Below are 17474 nucleotides of genomic sequence, written 5' to 3'. Positions count from 1 at the left end.
GGGCCCTACGGCTTTCCGCGCACGAGCAGACGGTCGGACGGCTGGCCATCTCGTGGCGAGCGTGTGTCACTCCCGTGCGCGGGCCCACGGTGTCGGCGCGTGGCAGCGCGGCGGCGCGCGCCGGCGCGCTCGTTGCTGGGCCAGAGTGGCGGTGACCGCCACAGAACAATTCGAAGAAGCGGAGTTCGCGTATTATCGGTTATGTAAGGCTCGCAAATATCGCAATAAACGTACATTTTATCGGGGATACTGCATCACAAGTTACAGGGTTCATCACACCATAGAGATAAAACGCGTCCTCTTTCATTGATAAAACCAAGTTTGAAAAATGGAGTTAAATTATCGGAATAAGGTAAGTTGTGTTGATGAAATAACCGAGAATTCTTGGTGTTGATTCTCTCCAATAGTTCAAAAATATTAGCCAGCAGACTTATATAATGAACAAGAGTATAGTACAGTTTTCGTCACATTTGATGTTTATGAGAACCCTACCGCCAGAGTCTTTTCGTAGTTCGAAAGAAATGTGAAATCGACGCTTCTGCACTCTTTATTAAGCACATAAATAAGATTATCTTTATTTTCATAAATATCTGGCGGTATTTCTGTTTCTCTCACCTTAAACTTATCATCATTCTTCTCAACTTCGTTCTTCAAATCGACAAATCTAATCTTATTATCATTTCGACGTACGTGAAAAAGATTGGAGGGAAATTAAATCTCGCTAAGCGCGACTTTCTCCGAATAAATGTACCGTAAGATAATTGCGTTGTGAAAGAAGCGCATGTATTTTCCGGAAAATATTTCATACTGCTATTGCTCGGAAGAACCATGAAAAATTGCTCCTCCTCCTTCTTGAAAAAAAGTTAAACTCGAAGCGGGAATCCAACTGTCGAATTTACTGATATCCTCGCTAACTAACTAGCAGCTATTTATTAGCGCCACGTTCTCTATTCTTTGTCACGTGCTCGACGATAAACTTTTCTTCCAAATTTTTATCGACTCGTGCTAATTCTTGTTCATAAAAAGTCCCATCGATGTATTTACCCGATAAATTGCACAATTTGTACACGCATTTTCGCCAATGGAGAAACGCGACAAACTCGAAATATCTCCTTGCTCTACCGCGCTTCGTATCTTTTCTCGAAAGTGGCTTTTGCTCTATTGACATGAACCAGATCGTTAACAATGAATTTAGCCTTTCGTTCTACTACCGTCGCCCTCGTCTCTCTTTCTCTACGCCGCTTCATACTTTCGCCTGTGAAGCGAGCATTTTTTTTCGTAACGGCCGTCGGTTGTATCCTGATGGATGAACGAGTGTGATTGTAAGCGCGCACGATATCTTCGATGTAACGCAACACTTCGATATAACGCCGCGTATTTTTATGCATAAACAAACGTCATATTCGTTCTTTCGATGTTTTATTGAAGCGTTCAACGACGGCAGCTTTGATGTCCGGATTGCTATTGTCCGGGAAACTATTCGATATCATATGCCTCTGTCTTTCAGAAAATCTTGCAACGGTCGTGCGATAAATTCTTTGTTTTTGTTGGTTTGTAAATACATGGGTTCTCGAACTATCGTTTCTTGAGAGAATGTTTTGGAAGGCTCTTGTCATGCAATTATCATTTTATCCCGCAATGGTTCTATCAAGACAAATTTACTAAATACATCGATAATCACGAGCAGATAAGAAAATCCATCGTCGTAACGTTTGAGATTACGGAACTCGAAAAAAAAATCTCCCACAGATCATCGATATTCGTCATGTTGTAACGAAATTGTGGAAATTTTCATCTCGACGGACGGTGCAGCGCGTACGCATCTTGCAATTCGAGTCAACGTGCTACTCCTCTACGTGAAAACTTCGGTTTAGCGGCACGCGACAGATTATCCGTTGCCAAATATCCGGCATAATGTGCCAGATCGTAATACAAATTTTCAAGCTTCAGTCATTTCAGTGCGGTCTATTCGACTAAACGCCTCTTTCGCGTGTGTGGAGAATCTTTCACGAAGTTTAGAGATAGTCCGGTTTTATCGAAAACGAGGCGAATAAAACAGCGCATAATTCGTTTGCCCTTCTTCATTCTTGTGCTTATCTCCCCTTATTCGACGTGCTTTCGCCAAAAGTTTTCTCGACTTTTTTGGCGTGGAACTCGCTCATGATGATAACGTCCGGACAAATGTTGTCGTTGATAACAATTCCGCATTTCTTACGAGTACAGCCGGGAAGTGTTTGTCGCGCGCAGTAATTTCGCAAACTGACCTCTTCCCACCGCTTTCACCGTTTATCACATCGTTTATCAAGTCCATCGGTATTCGAATCTTTTATGACATTACCATCGATCCCTTCCTCATTCCAATTAATTCTCGAGGGTACTGCTTTTTCATTTAAATGTTTCAAAAATAAATGCGCCTTGGCACGAAAACTATTCGGCACATTTTCCAATATTTTTTCGACGCTTTTTCCGTTTGCGACTACGCAGAGAGTGTTGTAGCGTTATATTACGCGTTTCGTCGAGGAGTGAAGTTTTGCTCGGTATTCGTGATTCGCGTACCGATTCCGCAATGCTCTCCTTCCGCTCGTCGGCGTTGTTCTCGTTTGTCGAATTCTCTTCCCTTTGGGACTTTGCAACAAAAGGAAGATATCGCCAAAGTACTTCTTATATACAATTTCCATTTCTCACTTACGTCGCGCGGAATAGGGGAATTAAGAATTCTACTCATATACAAATCGAGTCGTGATAAAAGCGTTCCGGGTGTTTGCATGGAATTTGAGTTTTCGTTTGTCTTAAAATTCCGTTGCATGGAATTTTCTATCGTACTGATTACCGATTGCTGGGTCGGATGCTGCTGCTGCTGCTAAAAATGACGTTGCATTCTTTCGAGATTTTCCGTGGAAATTAAAACCATCTTCTTTGCCCTTTTCATAACTTTTGCTATTTGCTGATAATTTTCGAGAATAGAGCCACGAGTATAAGTCCGATGACGTGTTAAGTACTAGTTAAGTACTAAGAATTCGCCTCGCTGCACAATAGTTTTTTCTTACTTTTCCAATTCCTTCGTTTTGCCGCTATTTGACATAAGGTCGTTTTATATTTGCTTAGTCGATTTCTTTCAGCACGATCGAGCGGTACATTACCCTTGAGAGTATTGAAACACACTCGCGGATGCAACAAACGAAATTTGTCGTCCGCGAATCTTAAAAAAAAACACGTTGATTTTTATTCAAATAACATAGAGCTTCGAGAAGACAGATATTTCTTTTACCGATCCAACATTTGGCGCTTTTTCTCGCGAACGATTTTATTATCGATGTTATTACCTTCTTCTTCATCGTGGAAATTGCACGCGAGCGACTGATCGGTATAAATGAGAGTAAGACGCTTTTATACGCTACCTCTGATAAATCTACGTGGTACGTAAACATAATGCGTCGTATCTTTGGGAAATATGCACGTTCGAAATCTGAACGGGAGCGTCCCGTTTGACCACATTAACACCCCATGTTTGACCACATTAACAATCCCAATTGATTACATTGCGATTGACCACCGTCCCGATTGACCACAGTCCCGATTGACCACAGTTCCAATTGACCACCGTTCCGATTGACCACTGTCTCGATTGACCACCGTCCCGATTGACCACCGTCCAGATTGACTATTTTTGATAACTCATCATATTTAATCATCATATTTAATGTATTGTTGTTAACTTATCAGGTGTGCTAACAAGAAAAAAACGCGTTTCTTCCTGATAATGCATATCGTGAATAGCCAACGACTAGGTGTGCTATCGGGAAAAAGATCGCGTTTCCACATAGGTTTGCGAGATCCACCTCATCACCCTCCCGAAAGTCCACGATTATATTATTCCACATAGGTTTTTGAATAACTATCTTTAAGTAAAACATACTATTATCTGTTACACGAAATGATGAATATAGATATAATGACAATTATATAGTACATCTGATGTTTCATAACCCCTGGAAAATTAATTCTTGCCACTCGAATTCGTCTGGAGTCGGTTGTTTCAGATCTAGCAATAAATAGCCGTGGGGTTGACACGTGGCATCGTAATATGCTTCTGCGAGAAATTTTGGATCATTGGGATAGATTTGTTGTGCGAAATATCGAATTTGCGTGCGAGTTTTTGAAAACCACAAGGTAATTCGCATTCAAGGATATATCGCGCTGTCCGTGTCCCTGATGAAAGAGGTTTTGCGAGGTGAGAATCAAGCTGAGATTCTTATGATGACTTCCTTTGGTAAACAGATCCACGATCGCTTACTAAAACACGCTCGAGGACAATTCCCTCATAAGATCATTAATTTCGGACGGGTTGAATCGCTAGAATAATCTTCCGGATGCGATAATCCCTCGTAAAATTCGATCGTGCAATCTCGAGTTTCGTACGACACTGCTGATAAGCATTCTGCTATTCGGCGTAATAAAACAAAATTCTTTCAAAACATATATTAGCTGTTTCGAATAAATGATGGAGAAATCTCTTCACAAAGATCGTTTTTCCACATCCCGTGGGACCACACATGATCGATCATCCATGGATGTTTCCAGTGCACATTCATTTCGCAAAGTGTCCGATTCGCGCCTATGCGCGATTTCATAAAAGGTGGTGAGGGGGATAAGCTTATTCCCACGTCCGGGGGCTCACCGCGGCGGAGATAAGCTCGTACCAGCGTTCCACCGTGAAACACCGCGGGGGCAGGGATGAGTTGATTCACGCCGCGATGTAAGCTTAGCGCGGAGCTTATCAACGAAAATGCTAGCGCCAGCAAAACCGTTATAAGCTAGCCGTATAGTTTGCGTTAAAAATTAAAGACAAAATTTTTTTTTCTTAAATCTATGGAATATTTTTATGTGAAATGAAAAATCTTTTAAATCATTTCTTTCTATGAAAAGATATCGTTTTTATAAAGAAGCGGAGGATAGAGTACGCAAAGGAAGAAAATTAAACAGATTAAATCTTTTTTTAATATGAAATACTTTATTTTTGAAACTAGGTGAAAAGAAGTTAGAGGAAAAACATGTTTTAAGAAATATATTTTTTATATTTATTCAAGTATAATCAAATATAAATATAAAATAAATTATTATAAATATAAATTTTATAAAAATAAAACGCAACTTCTTAATTTTAAAATATAATATTTCATTATCCAAAATATAAATTAATATTATCATATGAAGATGTTTACATTATTCTCAACTCGTTCTATCAAAAAGTATATTTTTTACAAAAGTTCTTACAATTTTTTTTATAGGTGGAAAACTCGATTATTTAAGAAAGAACAAGACGAGAAAATTTATTCCGTCACATAACCGTACAGAACCGAATGATTATTAATAAATCTCTGTTTCAGCAATATTGGCGCACATGTCTTTGTTTTGTCTGGTGTGACAACTTTGTGAAACGCTGTGCAAATTGCATTGAAATGCAGATTTATCGAAGGACTTATTTCATCTTGTCTTGTTCTTTCCTTTTCTATTAACATATTCTTAATATTATTAAAACTTATTAACTTAGTATTCGAAGAATTTAAATTAATATTTTTAATTTTATACGTTTCGTATGTGCGACCTAACGGAGTACAAACAATGTACTCGTAGAATTTCGGGCCACCGGCAACGAACGATTCGATGTAGCTACTGCGGCCGTAACTCTCGTACTCGTCTGTCATATTGCCCAGGAAATTCTTTGTACGCGGTTTATACTCATCCGGATCGCCTGTACTAATATATATATATATATATATATATATATATATATACATATATATACATATACATTAATCCGTGTCAGAATATAAAACCCGATTATCTAATAATTCTAAGTAACTATACAATTTTAAAGGTGCTTGCGCCGTCGTGTATGCCGCGATCACGACGTTCGTAAGCGGAGAAGGTACAATTAAAACTTTTCAGAGTCACCACGAAACATACTAGTATATTATCTCGTCGCTTACGGATGATATATCGATTATCTCAGGACTCGTGAGCAAAATCATAAATTGGTGAGATTTCACGATTTCGGCAAATTGAATCGTTGGCCAAATTTCTCTCAAAATAAATTTAAACAGAGTTTTGCGATCAAACGTAAATCGAGATTCCGCGCGATGTTACGCCTATCAAACATGGTACTCTAAGTTTCCTCATATTCCCTAAGATAACGCTCCTTAGTTATCATCGTCGTCTTCTCTGCATTCGCTCAGCCATCCGCACACTTCTTGCTTTGTAAGAAGATATTATATTAATTGTAAGAAAATATTAATATTGTTACGACCGAGCGGTGATCCGCTCGTCGTTTACAAAGACGAGCCATGACATCGCAAGCGTCCGTTCATAGCGCGCGTCAATCGTATCTCCGTGATTCGCAATCGAAAGTGTTCTATCACAATTCATCTTAAAACACGAAGGGCAACCATGCCAAAAACAACCGTGAAATTGCAGCACATGCCGTGTCTCCTTTTCCGTACTCGTTTTGTAGTATCCATCGGGCGTGCCATCAATTTTATATTCACGATCTCGCCCCGCGTGGATAATGGGATGTCCGAGTTCATGCTCCATTCACATTAACCACTACAAGGTTTTGTGCGATTGCCTGTCGACGTTTCTGTATCCGTCCGGCGGATACAGAATAGAATGACTTCTTCGCGCAAAAAATTTTTAAGAAAAACTCTCATGCACGTTAAAGCGATAATAGTGCATTCTCCAAACGGACACACGTTTCCGCGTTCTAAAAATATTTTTCTAAAAGCTATGCATGCGCGTCGAAGGATATCGCTACGTCGTTTCGATATCGGATAATTTCGCGCTAAAAGTCGAAAATATAATTTTCGCGAATCATTTCCGCGTGTCACGTAAGGAACTTTTCACGTTCTTCCGATGACAAGTGTTCGGGAAAATAATATTTGACGTCGAATCTTATATATGATTGATTATCGATAGTATTAAATAAGTGTGGAAAACAACCTTTATTCGACGTACCGCTCAGACCAAAGGCCATAGGTAAATCGAATAAACGCATTAACATACAATTAATACTATCGATAAATTTCGTATGTCCGATCGTCAATACGATAATTTTTGTCCCGTTCAAAATTACGTGTAGCTCATGGGTGCTCTTCGGTCTTTCTATTAAATGTTTTAAGATAAATTGCGCGTCGAACGCTTTCGCATTATGCACGATACAGATAATTTGTTTGAAACATTTTGTCGTCCGCGTTGCGAAATAGACAAATTGTTTTATGGGATCGTGACGAAATACGAACTCGAAATACTCGCGCACTCCGCGCCATCGGCAACGCGCCATCATGTCGTCTTCGTTCGCACACGCTTTGCAACCTTGTTGCTTCGCAAACTTGTTGCGCAATGCAAAAAGTTGGCACGTGAATCCTCATGTTTTCGGTATCTACGAGCGTCTTGCCGCGTTTCAAAATCATAAAGTATAAATGCAATACGACCATTTACTCGCTCGTTCATCGCCATGTTATAATTTTCATTTTCACACGACTTTTCCGCTCGCGTTATCATAGTACTTGTACCTTTACAGAGTCATCGGTTTTACAAGCGAGAGGTCGCATGAAATACAAATGATTCGTTAGTTGTAACGAACGACATGTTTTATAGAAGATCGTGTCGCATTTACGTTCCGTGTTTGCGCGTATAAATCGTCTTCAGTCGCTACAAATTTTAACGGAATTACATATGCTCGCGTGAGATTCCTGTTATACGATTTTTCCGCCCGATGACGCTCGAAAGAATTATCGAAAAACGTACAGTTACACGCGTCGCACCTAATTATTTCCGCATGAGATTTTTGCAGGGGAGTGAAGCGTGACAACGTGGACATTTTTTCGCGCAACGATGTCCCCTATCGTCTCGAAAGCCCGTGTTGCACGCTTCGCAGTAACTGCCACGCGAATTGGCTGCGACTCTTAAATTTAATATCGAGTTATAATTATATTTAATGTACACGAAGATTCGCGTCCGAGGGAGACGAGTAACGCGCGACCATCGTACTTTGGTTTCCCGCCTTGGCCGAAACTATTAAAATTATAAATTACTATCGCGATATTTTCGGCAGCGAGAAACCGTTGAAAATACTCAATTTCGTTATATTCGTAATCCTCCTTGTGATCGTGATATGCTCCTCATTAACTTGATCGCTCGCGCTGTAACGAAAAATCTGGGTATCTCACGGATTCCTATCTCTCATGCAACTCCCCCGTGCGCAGAGTACCACGTTCGCAGTGAATTCACGCTACTACGAGGGAGCAAGAAAGGCATAGATTATCTGAATTTTTTATTTGCAAAATTGAGCGTTTCGCGACGTCTTCACACGTTAATTTATTCGACGCACTTCCTCGCCTAAAGGTGCAACGTTAAAAACGCGTACGATGAAATCCATCGCGATATCAAAACCTCCGGCGCTTTGCACTACCGAACTCACGAGTTTTCAAATGTCCTCGTGAGACAAGTCTCGTGCCGGACGAAACGAGAGGCCTGCCGGGCCATGCATTAAATTTGCCGAATCGAAAGATAACTCCGTAATCGCCCGGTTCGCTCAAACGTATCGCATACGCGTGGATTTCACGAAAGACATTTTCTAAATAATTAATGATATCGCGAGCACCTTCCGTATCGTGAATGTTGCCTCCCTTTCTACTATTTTAAAATTTCGAAATTTACGCGAATTTTCTGCCCGTAATTCAATATAATTGAAATGTTCACCGACCTCGTCGTCGACCTCGTCGTCGACCTCGTCGACCAATTGACGATGCTGCTGCTGGTATTACTGATGTTCTTGCTGATGTTCTTGCTAATGCTTTTGTCGATGCTGCTGTTGCTGCTGCTGCTCTTGTTGTTGTTGGTGCTGCTGCTGCTGTTGCTCGGGTTGCTGCTGATGTTGCTGCCGAAGTTGAAGACGAGATGATTCCTGAAATTGATTTTCCGTGGAATGTTCTTCACGCGAAATGCCTCCTCCTGTTTATACTGAAAATGGAAAACGAAAAAGATTAATGATAAATATTTTAATTATGTTTGATTTTGCAAATAGATTCCAGCATACCAAAGATATCTTCTATCTTATGTTGCTTTCCTCGTCTTCGCTTTTCTGCCGGGCATGTCATTCTACAAAAAATATTAAATTACAAATTTATCAAAATAAATAAATTAATTTTTAAAATTTAAAATAATATCAAATTTACCTTCGTTATTTTCCGGAGAATAGTTTAGCGATGTTTTGCAGTGGCGAAAAACTTCAATTTCTTCTTTCAGAAGTTCATCACGCAACTGATCAAATGGCCTTCTCTTGTCTTTGTTTTCTTCATCCTCGTCATCACTAACTTCTTCTCCTTCTTCTTCATCACCAACTTCTTCTTCATTTTCTTCTTCTCCTTCTTCATTTTCTTCTTCCTCATTTTCCGACTTGTCCAGGTTGTTTGTTTGTGCTGAAAAATACATCATTATTATTATTTTTTTTTTAAGAATTAACTTATTCGAGTTTTGTAACTTTTATTACTTTAAATAATTATTTACATGGTGTGAAAATTTCTGTTTCGGCTTCGCTCATCGCCATCTCCTCGTCACTATTTTCCTCCTCCTCATCTGAAAAACAAATATTGAGTTTCTTATTAATCGAATTCGATATTAACCGAATTAGTTTTGAAAGCGATATTTGTTATTTCCTTACCAGACACTAAATTAATTAAAGGAATGTCCTGAGGAGGCTGCACGTCTTCCATCCGCCTCGCATTCGTTCTAAAAATTTATTAATTTAATTTAAAAACTGAAAATTTAGAAATCTGATTTCATTTTTATTATTTTATTTACGTCCGTTTCCTCCTGTCACGTTTTCGGCGGGGCGCCTTACTCTTCGCGATAGGCTAGGCTATCGCGACGTTATTTTCTGTTTAAAGATATTTAAATTAGAATTCTTTGTTTTAATAACATATTCTAATTTATTTCATTTTCCTTTAATCCAAATAAGAAAGGAGACTGTGCGTCACGGCGGGGCCTGAATACAAACCAGTCGTGAAAATTTGTAATTATTTTACGAAAAATATCACTTCAGCCAGGAATCGAACCTAGATCTCCTGCTTACCGGGCAGGGATCCTTTCGACCACAGAGGCATGTGATGATATTCATCGCAATAACGTGTTTAGCACAACACGTCAACAATACAATATACACATATATTACATATACACATATATGTGGTGTGTGTGTGTGTGTGTGTGTGTGTGTGTGTGTGTGTGTGTGTGTGTGTGTGTGTGTGTATCATTGTATTGTTGATGTGTTATTCTAAATACGTTATTTGCGAGAAATATCATCACATGCCTCTGTAGTCGAAAGGATGAGATGCCTGCCCGGTAAGCAGGAGATCCAGGTTCGACTCCTGGCTGAGATGATATTTTTTGCAAAATAATTACACAAAATAATTACGAATTTTTCACGATTGGTTCGTGATCAGGCTCCGCCGTAATGCACACCCTCCCTTCTTATTTACCCTCCTTTCTTATAAATCAAAACCGGACTATTATTATAAAAATATTGCGATCAACTTTACCACCGCTTATGGCGCGAAGGTCAGATTACTGACGTATAAAGACAACGAAGAGACTATTATGGAAAACATTGAAATTCAACATCGAGAAAAGACTACGGATTCGCAATCACTGACGAAGAGGGGTAAAATCTTTGCTGTTGCAATTGTGGTGCAGAAAAGAACTTTTCACGGATTGGAAAATATGAAATGAGTTGACGTTCACTTACAGCATTTACAAAGTTTGTCGGATAGTGTTAACAAGTGCGCAATACCTTATAAAAGAAATAGAATTAAACCTCCCGAAAAGTTACATAGATAGCGATATTGTAAAACTTAGTTTAAAAAGAAATTATCACGAAATTGCGCGAAATGTACGTACGCAAATAAGTGATTTAGTATTTCTCGATACGTATTTTGATATAATATTTGTGGAGTTGACTTCTCTCAGATTTAATGAAATTCTTCGTATTATTTTCTCAAATCGCAATGTGTGACTTTTATTTCATTTAACATTTTCTGTACTTTATTGAAACAGAAAAGATCACATGTTTAATAAAACTTTTGTGTCTGTAAATCTAACAAATATTTTCTTCACTTCCTACAAAAAATATCTTTTCCCTTCGAATAAATCACAACAGAAATAAAATTATCTTAAAATTTTATGTGTATATTAAGTTTATGTGTATAAAAGCTGTAAATCTTAACTCAGTTTCTTTCTTATAAACCTTTCGTAAAAATCAATTCATCAAAAAACTTTAGCGACTATAGTCCTCACATTAAGATACGTCTATCTTAATCTCTCATATCTTAATTCTCTCAGCTATTAGTCTAACAACCTTTTTGTTTTTTCTGAAACTTCTACGTCATTGCCATACCGTTTTTTTATATCGTTAACCGTTATATGAGGATGAGAAAGCAAACATCTTTTAGAAAACATCATAGAATAAGACGAACAAAAAGATTGGATTTTTATGATAGAAATCATTTTTTGATCCGTCTGCTATAGAATTAAGGAAAATAACCTTAATAGCATATAACTTCAAATTTGTTAGAAAAATCTAGAGTTTTCTCTAGATCTAGATAATCTGTCCGTTCATGTCTTCTATCTTTCAAAATGTCATTCGACTTTGCAAATTAATTCAATAAATTGACTTTTCGCGAGCAATATATATTTTCTTCTCATTCCCTCTTCTTACTCTAACATAAAATTACACTTTCTCAAATTAATCTTAGCTACGTCACTTCAAACTAGAAATGTCTAAAAAATTTTTTGTAACGCGGTCACCTCGCTCGACGCTCGGATCGGCTCGTCGGTGTCCGGGTTCGAGAGAAGGGGAGACTCAAGCGTACACGACACAGATTGCAGCGAAAAGATCGTTTATTGGTAAAAAGATAGATACAGAGTGCAGGGCCGGGAGATGCCGCCGGGTAGTGGGCAGCAGGAAGCGAGATGCAAAGCGGAGACGCAAAGCGGTTGACGCAAAGCGCTAGACAGGTGCGGCGTGCAATCGACAACGGGTTAGTTACTACGGCGCGGTTAGCTAAAGATCTTAGAATTACCGACTTATAACTAGCGGACTTAATCTCTATCGCATGCACTTATAAGCTAATGTCAGGTTGGACGGCTAGGTATTGCGGGCAGGGCTGAGTGTCACGTCGAGCCCTGCCTTCGCAACGGAAACCGGCGAAACCCGGTGGAGCTGAGCGAAACCTTAGCCCGCGGAGTGGTGACAGGAGTCGGCAAAACCTGACAGAGCTAAGCGAAACCTTAGCCCGAGGAGTGGTGACAGGAGTCGGCGAAACCCGACAGAGCTAAGTGAAACCTTAGCCTGAGGCATGGTGACAGGAGTCGGCGAAACCCGACAGAGCTGAGTGAAACCTCAACCCGAGGCGTGGTAATAGGAGTCGACGAAACCCGACAGAGCTGAGCGAAACCTCAGCCCGAAGGTAGAGAAAGCCGGTGAAGCCAAGCGAAACCTTGACCCCGAGAGGTAATAAGTACTGATCAGATCGGTGTCAGGAGTCGGATCGCAGGGGATCTGGAGGATCCATAAATAAGAACCAATTGCTTAGTGATCAGACTTGCATTTTGAAACCCATCGAAGACAGCATTATATAACTTTGAAAAAAGCTGATATTGATTTTCTACCTAAAATATTTTAATTGATCAAGTGTTTGAAAGTGTTCCATTGATTTGTTGGCAATAAATGCAACGTTCGAAATGTCCAACAGTACACAAGAATATATGACATGAATGTTACATAGTTCAGATTCTTTTCTTCATATCTTCTCTGCGTCGGTGCATTCCGGTATGAGATAAATAAATAAAAATCAAGAGATGTTAGATGTTTGGGCATCTTATGGGCCATCTCTTATGTTAATCGATTAGGAAAAATATCATTGAGGAAATTTTTGACCATACCAGCATAATAAGAATCTGCGCCATTTTGTTGCAATCACATTTTCCTCCTCGTATCAATGTCAACAGCTTCAAATAGAATCAGAAGATCATTCTTCAGCAGCTAAATTAAATAAAATAAATAAAGTAAATAATTCATCATTAATATGGCATCAAAAAAATAAGGACTAATTAAATAGCTATTAATAATTCCGTACCTGACTCTAATGATGCTGGTCATCAATCTGCCTCATCCAATAAAGATTAACTGGAGCCAAATAGTGACAATTATGCCTATTCAGTGTCTCACTATTGTGAAAAATGCTTCATTACTGAAAGTGCGTAATTGAAAAAGCCGTCATTATTTCGGATTTGTTGTGTTGTTCACTGACAAAACAATACCCGATCTCTGTGATGCTGCTCAATTAAGACTTGTTTAGTTATATGATAAGGATTGTACCTTACAACTTTCAGATATCTAGTAATCGATTTCGGAATGTTCAGTGTACGTTGGATTTCACGCAAACTTACATGAGGGTTGAAATACATCACAATTGCCATAAAGCGAGGATTCATTGCGTGATCATTATTGCCGTATCTTCTTTGTCGGTGATGAAAATTTCCTTTTCGACTTCTAATTTCAATTTTGCGTATAGCACGATTCGGATGTTGGCGCCGAGGGAATCATCTATAATATAATGCTGCTGCTCTTCTGTAGTTGTACTGACATTCTTCTTGGATCAGAAGAATATCGACAATCTCGTTAGGCGAGTAATCAGGCATTTTTTTCCGAATCCCGATCTCATGATCAAAAAATCCAGGAATGTCTGAGTAATGGGGAAATCGAAATTGGAAACAAGTGAGAGATAAGTTACTTAAGAAGAGATTTCGTATCCAAACCAACTGTTCAATTTTTGTATAACATCTCACGATCGGAAAAAGTCCAGAAAATCTGTAACAGGTTGAATAAAATAATTGATTCAGAACACGTTTTTCATGCGAATGCCGAAGAAGTTGTCTAAGTGTTGGTACGTCAATCACTGGATGCCTTCCATCAAGAGACACAGGTAACACAGTATGACAGTGTCTTCCTTTAACGCTACAGCATGACGCAAATCGACACATTTGTAGAGCAGAATCAAGCTGTGTCATTTATCACCTCTACCAAAGTCAATGTTACAATATTTCTAGCATGTTGTGAATACTCAGAAATTAGTGATTAATTCGAATTGACTGCATGTATGTAGTGAACGCAGTTAATAATTTGATATAAAACTTAACATTTTGTTAAATTATGCAACATAGCTACATTAAAAAAATATAACGGTTGATACTTCGTCAACGTTGAATAATTGATTTAAAATTTGTATCAAATTTCATTCAATAACAGTAGAAAGCGATCACTTAATGCTCGTTGCTCATTCTGTTCCGCTAAACTCTGTAATATGCAGTATGATAATGTCATTTAGCGATTAATTTAAAAATTAAAAGTATTCCATCAAGTACCTATGCAATGTGTGCAATTGTGTGACACAGTGTCTCACTGTGTTTCACTTATTGGAAAGTATCTACTATTAGCTCCACTTAATCCTCAGATGAGTGATTTTGATAATCAACTTCTGAAAAATATCTCACTATTATTTTACGCAAAAATGAAAATAAGAAGAACAACTTTCCATGAACTTGATTTTAACAAATGTTATGACGTTCATGGTCAAAGTTATGACCATGAACAACATTCAAAAGGTTTTAACCATCGGTCGATCAATTTGGATAACGCCGGCGATATTGTAACTTTCAAGCTTTATAATTCAAAAAGTACTTAATAAAAAAATATTTGATTACAGCGTTTTGAAAAGTTTTCGTAAGCTACGAGAATGTGCAATAACAAATGGAGGATTTGTTTAAAAAATTCAAAATAACTTTGCCCTGACCTTGACAACTACCCAAAATTAAACTAATCATACTATCTTATGTTCCCTTCAAAGTCGTAAAACTTTTGTCTAAAACATTTTTTGATTTAACGTAGTGTATCTGACAATGAGATAATCCTTTAAAATGGGACATCTTGTATGTATATAATGTACATGTATATTGAATATATAAATATATACACATATACATATATATATATATATATATTTAATATACATATACATTATGTACATACAGGATGTTCCATTTTAAAGGATATACATATATCTAAGGATACATATAAAGAATATATATATATATATATATATATATATATATATATATATATATATAGAGCAGTGAAACACACATTCGCCGTTGCTAGGCACGCGTGGAGCACACTAGGCGCACGTAACATATGTAGATGAAAGCGTAGTCAATGCCGCTTGCAATCAACAACTCTACGCGTAAAATAAATTTATAATTCGCCCGAGTTCATTACTATACATCTACGTATGATACGATAGTATCAATAGGAAATCTCAATAAGATTTGAATCACAGCAATCAAAATATCACATAAATACGTGCTATTATTTTATAATCTTGTAATCTTATACATTCATTTTTTGTTTCTCTTTAATCTTTAATCTTTAACTAAACTGAATATTTTATTAAATATTTCTTTCTTATCATTCATTTCCTTAATGTAATCAATTATGTGATATTATTCATTAATTTATGACTTTCCATGTTTTAAAATAAAGTAATTTTTGAATAATTTTTTTAAATATATTTTTTTTTATTTTTTAAAAATATTTTTTTTATAAGAAAGAAGTAATTAATAAAATATTCAGTTTAATTAAAGAAAAACAGAAATACATAAATGTATAAAATTACAATATTATAAAATAATAGCACGTATTTATGTGATATTTTTGATTATTGTCATTCAAATTTTATTGAAATTTCCTATTGATATTATCATACGTAGATATATAGTAATAAACTCGGACGAATTATAAATTTACTTTACTTTAATTATAAATTTATTTCTTATTTGTTTATTCGTCACGTTTGTTTATTTATGCATCAATTATTTTGAAATAAATATTACACATATACACAACACTCGTGACGTTACGCACACAATCATTTATCTAATATCAGTGAGCACATGAAATGCGCACTCACTAACACTGTTAACGCAGATAAGTTTCCGTTTAACTGCAATCTATAATTGATTTTAAGTACTTATATCTCAAAAATTACTGTTCGGAACGAAAAATGGCGAATACATTAATAACTTATTTTTTCGAGAACTTTCTTGCTAGGATATTTTGATTCGCGAATTTCCAGACACCCTATATATATATATATGTATATATATATATATATATATATATATATATAGAGCATATATATAGCATATATATATATATATATAGCATATATATATATATATATATAATATATAATAGCATATATATATATATATATATATATATATATATTTTACATACAGGATTATTTTGAAAAAAAAATGCATGTGTCTAACATATCCGATATTATAATATAAAATAGCGCGCGTATGGAAATTTTCTTATATTTTCTTATTTCATTTTCCGTCTTATATTTATTATTCGTATTTTTCGAAGTATGATTTTGTTATACATTATTGCATTTGGCATAAAATATCCTATTTAAAACAAACAGTTTAAGAAAAGAAACATAAAAGCCAACATAAAATCTTAAAAGAAAAGAAACCCAAGGAAGTGTCTCCTTCCGATTTTTGATGGGTTTTTAATATGTGATATTCTAGAGCAAAATAAGGGACACGTATTTTTTTGTATGTACCCATACGCATTTTTAGGAGATAAAACACCTCTTTAAAAAAAAGATAGGTATTTTTCTTTCGAGACGAATAGCGCTTAAACTATAAGAGATAGAAAAAATGTTTTAAATAAATATTGAATGGTTATAAAAGTACTTTATAATATTAAAAAATTTAAAAAAAACTTTTTTAAATAAATCTCCCACTTCATATTTCTTGTAAATTTTATTTTTTTAATAATGAAATTAAAGATTATTTGAAAACGAATTCAACCATATATGATAAAGTTATTTCCAACATATCATTTTCTAGAAATAATTATAAACGACTATATACGCGTACTATTCGTCTGTGCACTCGATTCTTCATGCCACACATTCTATTTGCATTTTTCACGATAGGAAATGATGTGAATATATATATATATATATATATATAGAATGTTTCTATTGGATTCTAAAAAATAGTTTATTAAAAATAGTTAAAAATAGTTTATATATATATATATATACATATATACATACATATATACGTATTTTTTCTTAAAAAATATCTACATCATTATTATATCGAGTTTTATCGATATTCTATCGAGAAAGCTTGATTTTGTTATATTTAATACTATTATAATTATTTTTAATCAGGGAATAATCTTTTCATAAAAATTTGCCTTTAACAAGTTAACAAATGCTTTTATAATATAATATATATATGCTTTTATAATATATATATATATATATAATGTGTCTGTGTGT

The 17474-nt window shown here is 36.2% G+C and overlaps 1 protein-coding gene and 1 long non-coding RNA gene across 11 annotated transcripts in view; one reads left to right on the top strand and one right to left on the bottom strand.

Moving 5' to 3' along the window:
* LOC105423461 (extracellular serine/threonine protein CG31145) overlaps positions 1 to 17474 on the top strand; it is a 450620-nt gene that overhangs the window by 359178 nt on the left and 73968 nt on the right. The gene's annotated exons all lie outside the window — the stretch shown is intronic.
* Positions 8448 to 10142, bottom strand: LOC148935688 (uncharacterized). Of its 2 annotated transcripts, XR_016140137.1 has the most exons (3): positions 9234 to 10142; positions 9095 to 9156; positions 8448 to 9018 (listed from the first exon to the last, which is right to left on the bottom strand). It is a non-coding gene; the product is annotated as an uncharacterized LOC148935688 (long non-coding RNA). The 2 variants fall into 2 exon arrangements; XR_016140136.1 differs by having other exon boundaries at positions 8448 to 9156.

Source organism: Pogonomyrmex barbatus, unplaced genomic scaffold, assembly GCF_055798465.1.
Source record: "Pogonomyrmex barbatus isolate J1 unplaced genomic scaffold, ASM5579846v1 scaffold4, whole genome shotgun sequence".
NCBI classification, from domain to species: domain Eukaryota; kingdom Metazoa; phylum Arthropoda; class Insecta; order Hymenoptera; family Formicidae; genus Pogonomyrmex; species Pogonomyrmex barbatus.
Note: the sequence above shows the minus strand (reverse complement) of the source record. Positions and strands in the feature narration are given on the sequence as shown.